This window comes from Nanorana parkeri, unplaced genomic scaffold (assembly GCF_000935625.1).
Source record: "Nanorana parkeri isolate BGI_ZX_2015 unplaced genomic scaffold, ASM93562v1 scaffold1510, whole genome shotgun sequence".
Classification (NCBI taxonomy): Eukaryota; Metazoa; Chordata; class Amphibia; order Anura; family Dicroglossidae; genus Nanorana; species Nanorana parkeri.
Window position 1 is genome coordinate 230647 of NW_017307778.1, and position 413 is coordinate 231059.

The window sequence follows — 413 nt, forward strand, 5'->3', positions numbered from 1 at the left end:
ATGCTCCAATCAGGAGGGCATATACCTTTAGCACAGATTATGCCCCTAAGTGCAAGAAATCTTTTAACACCTCACCCTGGAAGGGTTAAGGAAACGATCATCAAGCAGAAAGGAAATAAAGCCCTTTTACTACTCAGATGCACCCAATTTACTTACCATATTTTCACTTTGAAAACGACACAGTATTTTTCATTTTCCCCAAATACACAAACATATTTACATAACATTTTCAAACACATTAATTTCAGAATACATTCTGCCTTTCATAAATAGTGCATTGTAAAGACAGAACTCACCGATGCATTTCAGATGAAAGAGATGCTGTAATACTTTAACAACATTTGGAATAGATAGATATATATATATTTTTATAGGAATAAAAATATAATTACTTTAACAAATTTATTGCAAAT